Consider the following 12,141-nt stretch of genomic DNA (forward strand, 5'->3'; position numbering starts at 1 on the left):
CAAAATAATAACACAAACACTCTATTTCACTTAAACTTTTAAGTCCAAAAGCTCAATTAATAACTCTAAAATATAGAGTTATCAGTTTTCATTTTTCCAATGCGTCAAAATATGAAAGGATTCCAGCCTGGTCGAAGAGTGGAAGTTAATCTCAGGCTGGTCGCACTGTGATAAACTTGGGGGAGGGGTGCAAATGTTTATCCCAAAAATAGACATGGTGATGTGGCATATCAAAATGATACGTGACGCTCAGAAGCATTAATTTGAGCATCCCTGCCCAAATATGCACGACCATAAGATTAAGAAATGCCTCCTCGCATTCATTCAAATATTTCTAAGGTTACTGATCAAAGACTACAAGACTGTTGTACCCCAAAATAAGTGTGGATTCAATCATTCAGCAAGGGGGTACATTTGGAAGATAAACACATGGAGAAAGCATGCGAGTAGGACATTTGGCTAATTTTGATGTCAACAGCTCGAGTTAAGACTTGGCAGCATGATAAGCAGATAATCTCCAGATCGCCTCTCAAGACAATAACCTAGTTCGAGACATGTTATGGCTAAATCGCCTTCTGGGTACTCCGAACTTGGTCTAAACTAAAGTCCATTCACTCTTAGATCTCCAGCTCAAGGAAGATGTTCAGCTCGTGGAAACCTCGTCATGACGCACAATGAAGGATCTTGAAAGACTTGGAGGTTCCTTATACGCTAATTAATGCCCAGGCTATATTATATATTTATTGCCCAAGATAATAGATGTAATTTTCATATGCAATTGTATCCCTGTGTAGATAGGAAATTATCATGATTGATTGTTTGCCATATTTATGCAAGTGGTTACCCAAACCTGTCTAGGAATGTCCACTATATAATCAAGGATAGTGGACAGGAAAAGGGACTGCTTTTTAAGATACAGAAACTCTGTAGAAATTATAAGAGATTAATAATATTGTCTTGTGGACTAGGTGGATTTAGCCATTGAACCACGTAAAAGTGTGAGTGTGAGAAGTTTTTCATTTAGTTAATTACGATTTAGAAAAAGCATTAATCTCTCTGCTATCGGATTTCTTAAACCACTATTGGCGAAAAACTGCGTCAACAAAGCCAAATATAAGCAAACTATGTCTGCTCGAAGGATGATGGTCGTATGAAGATTCCAGAAGCATCTCTAACAACCAGATCAATCTGCATTTTACGAGATATTTGTTCAGCCATAATTTGAATGTATTTTTTATTCTTTTATTAAGCAATCAATTGAAAAAGACCCACATTGTGCGTGTAAGGCCCATTTCATACTTGTAAGGCCCAAGGCCCACTAGAAACTCTACAAATAGAGACCTCTCATAGTCATTAGAAAATAGAGGCACTTTACATACAGAAACTCTATCAAGCAGTATTTTTCTCTCTTATGCTTAAGAAACTCAGTTGAATCTTATTCTTCTGATCTTAAGTTTGAGACATTCGTGATTAATAAAAGAGTGTAAGGAATTGTTCCTAGTGTGCAACGAAAATTACAGTAATGGTAGCATTGTATACAACAACAAAATTTCATATAAACAACTTTACATGTAAATCCTTTAATATGCAATATGTTAATCAACAAAATATGTATACGTAAAATTGATACAAAATGATTTACCTCTTGTAGCTTATCAAGAGTCCTTGAATCTTTTCGTATATAATTCGATCTTCCTATCCTCGCTAGAGTACTCACACCAAGATATTCCAAGACGTTCTCTACACCTCCACATGTGGGTGGGCACATAGAGAACACGAATCAAATTTGTGAATCAAAAGTATTCTCAACACATGAGACTCTTGATTATAGGCTAGAGAGAAAGAGAGGTTTTTCTTTTGTAAGAAAATGGTGATCACTTTTACAGATACTTCAAAAACTACTACTTCACATATTTTCTATCAAATAGAATATATAGGCATTATTATCATAATTATAATAATAATAATAGTGATCATTTTAATAATAATAAAAATAAATGATAATTGAAGACAAAGTCTTACATTCCATTTTAAAACTATTTTCAAAATGTTTTATTAATTAATTAAATAATATAAAAAACCAATAACTTATCACCATCAGTAGTGGTACACGCATAGGGCAGTCTAGGATACCCTATGCATGTAACACTTCCTAAAATAAGGAGATTTGATTTTTTTCATACATATCTATTTTAATTATTTAATAATTAGAAATTCAAATAAGGTATTATCTTTTTAAGGAAAAGATAACAACTCAAATTTCAAAATTCAAAATTCAAAATTTGAATTTTCATTATCATCTTATTATTAATTAATTAAATATAATAACAAAACCAATTTTGACTACCTATATTTATCCTCTCTCACTTAAATAAAATAATTGATTAAAATCAATTTCTTTTATTTCTATACAAATTCAAAAATTGCATTAATGAAATAATAAATTGTACAACTTCAATTATTACATAATTGTATATTTATCCCGAAGAATAAATATTCTCTCAAATAGCACATTCACAGTTTGACCATTGTATCAACTCTTACCTTGAATAATATTGATAGAGCCGCTCCGGGGACCTATGGACCAATAATTCCAAGCTCCAATAAATAATTAAATTGAGAAAGAATACGTAAAAATAAATATTATAGAAAACAGAACTAGAATAAGAAAGAAAAATTCTTTGATTCAATAATCATATTTATTAATCTCATGATTACTCCACTATAAATATGAGACTGCACTCTTGAGAATTAAAGACATATATTTACTAAGTACTTTATTGTAACCATAAAGTATCCATTGATATAATCATTACATACAAATTAATCATCTATTGATGATTCATAATTAAGTATGAATAAAATTACTGTTTTACCCTTTTAATTATATCTTGTTTCCTAGTGTACCATTGACTTCACTAGTGAAGGTTAATTCATAATCTGATTATGAATTTGACGTCAATAACCTTTTCAGTTCCAAAATCCAACACAATAGGGAACCATCATTCAATCTATAAGAAGGTATAGATTCCATATCTGTTAAGCTATGTCCCTAGCTATATATATCATTGAGTCCCCAAAACAATAGTTCTTAGCCTGATCATTCTAACAAACCGTAACGCGTGAATCAAATGATCAAATGACATATATAGGAGTTCATAGTAACTTCAGGATTAAGATCAGTTTGTATATGATCATCAGTTGATGTGCTTTATAATACTACGAAACGGTATTTAAACAAGTATTATCAAATCACATCTGGTCAAGTTCTACATACTCTTAGTATGCAAAGTACCTCCACTAAAGTTTCCTACTACACTAGTAACCCGGATCTAGGTCACATGTATTCATAATACTAGTGGACCGTACTAGCAGTAATTAATCTAAAGATTCCACAAGTTTATTTTACTGCGAATTATTTAAGTCTATTATCTCAATCTCGATCATCTCATACCAATATGAGATTGAGACCACATAGATGAACTTGGGAATTTTTTGATATTTACTTAATATTATTAACAATAATATAGTACATAAGCTACATATACACAATAATTTAATTCATATATTCATTTCATTAAAACCATTGTCAACTACAATTTCTTTAAGGACACTATTCCCAACACCAGCGCCCTTAGGCCGACCTTCAGAATAGATATAATCACATATAAATTGCACAACACACAATCAGATGCAGCGTATACAAGCATGCCTAACTGAATAATCACATTTATAACCACAGTCATATCCAATTACAGGGGTTCAAGCCTCGATTACAACCAGGGTGCAGTTTTCTTACCTCGAGTCCCGAGCTGATAGCGTATGGCAATCCCGGGCACGATCCTTATTCCCGAACCTTAGCGGTATAACCTAGTCACAACGTAATAATAGATAACTATCAATCACTTAGACTATTTCAGAGTTTCAAGGTACATTTCTAGCCTTCGGGATCTCGAATTCTACTAAACTGGGTAGTAGAATCATTCCCAAGCCTTGAGGTTTGAGTTCTCGAGCTTAAAAACCTTAATTGGCCAATGTTCTCTATTTGAGTCGCGGCCCTCTACAAGTCAGAGGGCCTGATCCCTCATTTCTCTTGACATGCGTCGTAGCACAACCCACCCAGCACCGCGGTGCTAAGGTGGTTTACAGAATCCCTTAGGCTTCTGAGCTCATGCAGGCCGCACCGCTCCAAGAACAGCGTCGCGGCACGACCCCACAAACCCAGAAAAATATCGATTTCAAAAATCACAATCTTCTCCCATACCACTCCAAACTCATTTTTTATCCCAAATAGACCACCCAAACCATTCCAGAAATTCAGGTACATGATAAATAATAACCTATAGCTTCTAAAATATCCTTAAACATCAAAATTCAAAACTCACCAAGAACACTTAAATAACTCAAGGTTAGACCTCCATACCTCTGAATCCCTCAGCAGAATTCGAATCCCCCCTTAGCTACTGGTACTCCTAGCTGCCTCAAATCCTCAATCATAGCCTCAAATCTAACTCAGATCGTCACTAAATTAAAATCTCCAAGCCTAACTAAGTCCAGCCAAAGCTTAGCAAAGGACCAAAATGCCCCTCATCCTAAAGTTTCCCTTCAATGCCCTTAAGTAAAAAACAGTCATTAGCCAGATTTCCCGCTAATCCTCAAATTTTCTTATAAATTCCCAAATAATCCCGACATACCCAAATAATCATTTAATAACTACCCAGCACCCAATAAATCAGAATACTCACTAGGTTTCCCAAAATACCCCTAGGCTCACCCCAAGCCGGGTATTTAACCTTCACTACAAGAAATTCGACCTTTACCTACCAATTTTATTTGTGGGTGAAAATGGTGCATTGGTAGGTGTTATCAGGTAAATTAGCATTGGTGATGTGGCGAATAATTTCTTGATACGTGGCTGATACCTGGAAGCATCTGCTAGAGTATCGACCAGGAGACACACCAGAAGCATGACAAGCCTATCTTTGCCACGACCAGACTGGTCGGTGGTCCCACTGGCAAAGCAACATTTGTGAGAAGATCTTTGTGAATCCCGAATTTATCTCATGCAATCTTCTGAATATCCCACTATTCAGGGGATAATATCTGCAACAATATTCTGTAACCCTCCATGAGCCTATGAATAGCAAGATATAGCTCAAGGGGAGGGGACTTTTCTTTTGACTAAAAAATCATAGAGAGAGATAGAATTTCTCCTAGAAAACTTGTATTGCTTTAAGTGAAGTGCTGAAACTCATTGAACCCAAGTTCTCTGATCACACTTCTGATTTCATATCAATATAATTCTAAGTGGACGTAGGTCATTACCAGATCCTGGGGCCGAACCACTATAAATTGCTGTGTTTTCTTTACTTTCATCATTATATTATTCTCTTTATATTTGTCCATATCATTCATATTTTGACTCCGTGTCAGTTGGCCAAATCGTGGGTCAACATTCTGGTGCTTTCATTGAGAGGAAAATTCATTGCTGTTAAGAAAACTGATGGCGAAAGCAGGAAAGAAAGCTGGCCAGACTGCCGCTGCTGCACCGTCGAATCCACCACCTCCTCCTCCACCCGCAAGCATGGCGGAAGATGAGCCGCAACTAGATTTTGAAGAGGAGGAAATGGACGATGCGACGCTGAAGAGCACCCTGGGCGCGTTGCAAGAAGAATTGGCTAGTCTGAGGGCCAATCAAGAGACTGCCGCAGAAGCCATGGCAAGGCAGCAGCAGGAACTTGATCGTCAGCGGGCGGAGTTGAGCGAGAGACAAGCAGAGGTGGATCGCCGCCAGACTGAGCCCATGGCAGCCCTCGAAGCAGCCTTGTTGTTGACAAGAAATCAGGCCGCACCTGCCTCGCAGCCTAACCAACCTGAGAATGGGCCACCTCGGGAGGGTCCCAATCCTAGCCCACCAATCCATCCTTCAAGTCCGCAAAGGCCCGAGCAGCCTCAGATGCCCCATGACGACGTCCCACTGGACCCCGAGACAAATCCACCATCCCAAGCTGCTTGAAGTAATCCCCCGCAGCAAAGGCAGAATAGGGCCGAGCGACAGCCTCGTAGTCCTAGACGCCGTGAGAATGATGGGCCACACCAAGCGAACAGAGGTCACTACCCTCCTAGTAACAGGAGGGACTCGGAGTTAGGCTCTGCGGTCCGTGGACCCCCACGGCATGATAATGCACGGGGACATCGCGACCAGCGCAGGCCACCCTCTAACGCTCGGGGCGTTTCTGCCAGAGACGGGAATAGAGGGAACAGCCAATCTAACCACAGCCAATCAAGGTTCAAAGATGGCCACGGATACAACGAGGCTGACTCAGGCAAGGGCAATGCTGATGGGAGGAACAGAAATAGAGGTAAAAGCAGGAGCCAAATACCTCAAGGTGACCAACCAAATAGACAAGACGCTGGGGGGCAACCCAGGCAAAATAATGTCTTCAACCGGCTCGGAGGTAGCGAGCAACGGAGAAGGGAGGAAGACCTAAGGGACATACTCAATGATCGTCGAGAGAAGCATGGTGAAAACATCCCTCCAGCAGCAGAGACCGGAGCTATTCCTACTGCATTGCAAGCCCAGATAGACGCACTGAATCAGGCTGTGCAATAGCTGGTCAGGGGAAGAACCTCTTACATCGACCACGATAGAAGAAAGGGCACTCCTTTTGTCCAAAGGATAGCCAACGCAGAGACTCCCAGCAAGTTCAAGATGCCTACGCTCCCGAACTTTGATGGATACGGGGATCCCGTCTCGCATGTGAATAAGTTTGAAATCCAAATGGACATTCAGAAAGTGTCCGAAGACGCTCGGTGCAGGATCTTTCCTGCAACACTTTCTGAAGCCGCGCAGGAGTGGTTTTTTAAGTTCCCACCTGCAAGCATAGTTTCCTGGGAAATGTTCGTAAGAGAGTTCTACGGACAGTTCTACGCGGGTCGTGTCCACCCGACCGAAGCAAACCAACTGGTCGAGATCCGCCAGCAGGACGGAGAGTCAGTGAAGGACTACGTCCAACGATTTATGAGGGCGGCGGCTGGAGCAAAAACAGTAGGAGACGAAGTCAAGATGATGGCCATTACCGCAGGGGTAAAGCGTTGCTCTCCCCTCTGGAAGAGTCTCCGAAAGGAAGGAGTTAAAACGACCCAAGAGTTCTTGGATCGAGCCGATCGTTACATAAAGCTCGAGGAAGCCATTGTTGACGATGGGAAACCCTCGAACAAGGGTAAAAAGGCCGCCGAACCTTCCAAAGCCGCCAATGGGTCCAAACCTGATGGCAATGGCAAAGGCCATAAAAACGACAACGGTAATGGCAAAAATGGTGGGAAACGGCCATATAACGAGCCTTCCACCTCCGACAATAAACGAGCAAAGGGTAATCGTTATGAACCTAGGTTCACTAACTACACTGCCCTCATCGAGTCTCGGGGAGAGGTTTACCAGGCCACAAGCTCTAGTGTGCCTTACAAGAAACCTGGGCCCATTCGAAAAGACATTTCGAAAAGAGACACCACCAAGTTCTGTCGTTACCATAACGACTACGGACATGACACTAATGAATGCAACCAGTTAAAAGACGAAATCGAGTTCCTTATAAGACAAGGACACTTGAGAAGGTACGTACGGGCCTCGGGAACTTCCCAACGAGAAGCTCCAGGTGGCAACGAGCAGACGTCCACACGCCAGCGCTCGCCACCATTACAGCTTGCCCCCGTAGCCGGAACGCTCTTAACCATCTGTGGAGGCCCGCACCTCGCGGGAAATAGCAAAAAGGCCAGAGAACGATATGCTCGAACTCTACGCCACGACCAGGACATCGAGATGATGACTGTGGAGGACCGCGCGCCGAAAAAGGTTCGCTCAGAGGAGTACGGGATAACCTTCTCTGAGGGCGATGCCCAGCACGTCCGGTTCCCACATTCTGATCCGCTGGTCGTGGATATCCAGATGGCCAATATGATGGTTAAAAGAGTACTGGTCGATACAGGAAGTTCAGTAAACATCCTGTATAAATTAACGCTGGAACGCATGAAGTTGTCCGTAAAGGACTTGGAGCCTTGCAATCAAACCATATACGGCTTCTCTGGAGAAGGACTCGCACCAGCCGGAATGATCAAACTCCCAATAACAACGGGTACAACGCCTGCCTCAAGGACACTACTCGCCACTTTTGTAGTGGTTGATTGTCCTTCAGCGTATAACGCCGTTATTGGAAGACCCATACTGGTTGAGCTGAAGGCCATCATCTCCATGTGGCACCTAGCCATGAAGTTCCCAACGGACACAGGGGTAGGATGCGTTTTGGGAAACCAAAGGGAAGCCCGGGAGTGCTATAACGCCTCGATCACAAAGGCAAAAAGTGGAGCATCGAGGAGCGCTACCCCAGAACGATTGCAGATGACAGAAGACAGACAAACCCAATCAGGTGGTAAAGTCACCAAATAGGGTGTTGCCCAAAGTGAGGATATAGATTTGGATCCTCGCTTTGGGGATTTTGAAGAAAATATAGGACCCATGAGGACCTGGAAGAGGTCCAACTCGATGAGAAAGACCCAACCAGAGTCGTAAGGGTTGGGAAGAATTTAGAACCCGCCACAAAACAGGCACTGGTGAGATTCTTGCAAGAGAGCCAGGAAGTTTTCGCCTGGTCGCATAAAGACATGGTTGGGATAGACCCTGCAGTAATCAGCCATGTCCTGAACATAAACAAAGCCTTTCCACCGGTGCAACAGAAAAGAAGGCTGCTCGATAAAGATAGATCAAAGGCCTTAAAAGAAGAAGTCGAAAGACTTAAAGAAAACGGGTTCATCAAAGTAGCGTTTTATCCGTCGTGGGTCTCAAATCCGGTGCTGGTCCCCAAGCCTAACGGCAAGTGGCGGACCTGTGTGGATTTTACAGACCTCAATAAAGCCTGCCCAAAAGATTGCTTCCCACTCCCGAGGATCGACCAGCTAGTCGATGCAACTGCAGGACATGAGATCCTCTCGTTCATGGATACGTATTCGGGTTACAACCAAATCAGCATGCATCCCCCTGATGAGGATCACACCAGCTTTCGGACCGATACAGGATTGTATTGTTACAAAGTAATGCCCTTCGGACTGAAAAACGCAGGTGCGACTTACCAACGACTGGTCAACCAAATGTTCAAAGAGCTAATTGGGATAAGCATGGAGGTATATGTGGATGACATGCTCGTAAAGTCCAAAAGGGCAAAAGGACATGTGAGGGATTTGCAGAAATGCTTTGACGTGTTGAACAAGTATCAGATGAAATTAAACCCCCTCATATGTTCCTTTGGAGTCGGATCAGGGAAGTTTTTGGGGTTTATAGTAAATTCAAGAGGAATCGAGGCCAACCCTGACAAGATAAAAGCCCTGATCGACATGAAGTCGCCGAAGAAAATCAAGGATGTACAAAGCCTGACCGGAAGGATCGCTGCCCTGAGTAGATTCATCTCAAAATCAACTGACAAGTGCGTTCCATTCTTCAATCTACTCAGGGGAAATAAGAAGTTTGAATGGACGGAAGACTGCGAGCAAGCATTCCAGACCTTAAAGGCTCATATGTCGCAACCTCCCATCCTATCAAAACCAATCGAAGGAGAGACTTTGTATATTTATCTGGCGATTACCGAAGTTGCTGCTAGTGCGGTACTAATACGGGAGGAAGAAAGTGTACAGAAAACTGTTTATTACGTCAGCAAAAGGCTCATCGGTGCATAATTGAAATATCCACCAATCGAAAGATTAGCATACCGCCTGATTCTAGCCTCCAAAAAGTTGCGTCCATACTTCCAAGCCCATCCTATCACAGTTCTGACCGACCAGCCCCTTCGGCAAGTCCTCCAAAAACCTGAGGCGGCTGGACGACTGTTAAAATGGGCGGTCGAATTAGGAAAATTCGATGTAACTTATTCACCGCGAGCAGCAATAAAAGGGCAAGCCTTGGCCGATTTTATTGCGGAGTTCACCGAACTCCCCAACAGTGAGCTGCGCAAACAACCTGACGCGCCCATGCCTCAAGATGAGACTCCTTCGTGGAAGCTATTCACAGATGGATCATCCAATGAATCCCACGCTGGAGCGGGAGTGATATTGATAACGCCCGAAGGGCATCGATTTCACTGCGCAATCAGGTTTGACTTCGCAGCGTCAAACAATGAAGCAGAATATGAAGCGCTCCTCGCTGGACTGAGAATGGCCAGGGATATGAGTATAAAAGCGCTCGAAATTTACAGCGACTCTCAGCTGGTCGTGAATCAGGTCCTAGGAGAATATCTAGCGCGAGGATTGAAGATGATGGCCTACCTTAACAAAACAAAAGATTTGCTAGCCCAGTTTACAAAGTACACCCTCCAGCAGATCCCGCGAGACCAAAATTCGAATGCAGACGCCTTGGCCAAACTTGCAAGTGCTAAAGATGCTGACACCTTGAACATAGTCCCAGTAGAAAGATTAAGTAAACCAAGCATTGATGCGGTCGAAGCCAACATGGAAATTCGTACAGAAGATACATGGATGGCTCCTTATCTGGAGTATCTGACAAATGGGACATTACCAGCAGATAGAAACAAGGCCAGAACTCTGCAAAGGCGGGCTGCTAGATACATAATGCTCGACGGTGTTATGTACCGAAGAGGATATTCAATGCCACTGCTCAGGTGCATTACATCAGAAAAAGCTAAGGAACTCATGAAAGAGGTGCATGAAGGCTTCTGCGGAGATCACGCTGGGGGGCAGAGCTTGGCGAAGAAAGTGCTTAGATAGGGCTATTTCTGGCCAACAATGAACGAGGATTCAATGGAGTACGTACGAAAATGTGATAAATGTCAGAGGTTCTCCAAAATCCCACGAGCAGCTCCAAACGAGCTAAAGCAGATGCAGAGCCCGTGGCCTTTCGCAATATGGGGAATAGACTTGATTGGGTCACTTCCAACAAGAAAAGGAGGAGTAAAGTACACAGTTGTAGCAGTCGATTACTTCACGAAATGGGTAGAAGCTGAACCACTCGCAACTATCACGACCAAGAAAGTTCTCGACTTTGTCATCAAGAACATTGTATGCCGGTATGGTTTGCCCAGAAAGATAGTATCAGACAACGGGACCCAATTTGACAGCGACCTGTTCACCGATTTCTGCAAAAGGCACGGAGTTATTAAGAGTTTTTCTTCAGTCGCGCACCCCCAAGCGAATGGGCAAGTCGAAGCTGTAAACAACACCCTCAAGGACACCCTGAAGAAAAGGCTTGAAGAAGCTAAGGGAGCGTGGCCAGAACAACTACCTGAAGTACTCTGGTCGTATAGAACATCTCATCGAACAGCGACGGGGCATACCCCATTTTCTCTAGCCTACGGATATGAGGCAATGTTACCTGTCGAGCTAGGTCCCCCCTCACATCAGCGTTTGACTTACGACCAGGACGCGAACAGCCAGTTGATGATGGAGTCCTTAGACTCGATCGATGAGATAAGAGAAAAATCTCAACTCCGAGTTGTTGCTTACCAGCAAAAAGTCGCCCGGTACTTTAACTCCAAAGTTAAAGAAAGAAAATTCAACGTCGGAGATTTGGTGCTACGACGAGTTTTCTTAAATACCCGCGACCCCACTACTGGCGTGCTCAGACCTAACTGGGAAGGACCTTACCAGATTGAAGAAGTCCTTCACCCAGGCACCTACAAACTTGCACGCTTAAACGGAGATCTCGTTCCGCGCTATTGGAATGGAGAACACCTGCGCAAGTATTATCAATAAACAGCCCTTCTTAAAGGACTGGCTTGTTTAGATTTTTCTATTAATTTTTACAAGTTTTGCAAAGAGGGTTAGCCACGATGTATGGCTAACTGCTCGTATATGTAAGATTCTGTTTCAGAATCACTCGTAAAGACATGTTAGTCCATTTTTAATACGAGATTATAAGGGACTGTGCTCAGCCAGTCATTCTTGCCAACCTTTTGTGAATTTAAATTTGCAAGTATTTGTTCATTACGTGTGTTGTTTTGCTGTATCACAAGTATCATTTTTTCCGCACGAACAGGAATGTTCGAACAGGCCATGGTCAAGGCAAGTGACCAAGGACCTAAAGCTCCTCGATCACTTGGGGGGCATATAAGGCACATCGATAGCAAAGCATACTCTCAAGGT

This window comes from Humulus lupulus, chromosome 7, assembly GCF_963169125.1.
Source record: "Humulus lupulus chromosome 7, drHumLupu1.1, whole genome shotgun sequence".
In the NCBI taxonomy this organism is placed as follows: Eukaryota; Viridiplantae; Streptophyta; class Magnoliopsida; order Rosales; family Cannabaceae; genus Humulus; species Humulus lupulus.